The sequence below is a fragment of the Propithecus coquereli genome, unplaced genomic scaffold (genome assembly GCF_000956105.1).
Source record: "Propithecus coquereli isolate 6110/MARCELLA unplaced genomic scaffold, Pcoq_1.0 Scaffold189, whole genome shotgun sequence".
Lineage (NCBI taxonomy): Eukaryota > Metazoa > Chordata > Mammalia > Primates > Indriidae > Propithecus > Propithecus coquereli.
Window position 1 is genome coordinate 115,177 of NW_012143745.1, and position 524 is coordinate 115,700.

Genomic DNA, 524 nt, shown 5'->3' on the forward strand with positions numbered 1-524 from the left:
CGCCCGGCCTTAATTTGTATTTTCTGATGACTAATGATGTTGAGCATCATTTCCTGTGCTTATTGGCCAGCCATTCATATGTTTTTGGTGAAATGTCTTTTCTAGTCCATCACCTTAACCACTCAGCCACGACTACAAAAATGTCTTTTCACATTTTTACTTGGCTGGGTGTAGTGACTCACACCTGTAACCCTAGCACTTTGGGAGGCTGAGGCCAGAAGATAGCTTGAGGCCAGGAGTTCAGTACCAGCCTGGGCAACCTAGCAAGAGTCCATCTCTCCAAAAAATAAAAAAAAAAAATTAGCTGGGCATGGTGGCACGTGCCTATAGTCCTAGTTACTCAAGAGGCTGAGGCAGGAGGATTGTTTAAGCCCAGAGTTCAGGGTTACAGTGAGCTATGATCAGGTCACTGTACTCCAGGCTGGGCAAAAGAGTGATACCCTGTCTAAAAAAAGAAGGGAGGGAGGAAAAGACAAAAAAAAAATCTTTGCCTTTTTTTTTTTAATTGGGTTATTTGTCTTACT

At 42.9% G+C, this 524-nt stretch overlaps 1 protein-coding gene across 1 annotated transcript in view; it reads left to right on the forward strand.

Moving 5' to 3' along the window:
* The window catches only part of RPF2 (ribosome production factor 2 homolog (S. cerevisiae)), a 48,484-nt gene that overhangs the window by 38,692 nt on the left and 9,268 nt on the right, over positions 1-524 (forward strand). The gene's annotated exons all lie outside the window — the stretch shown is intronic.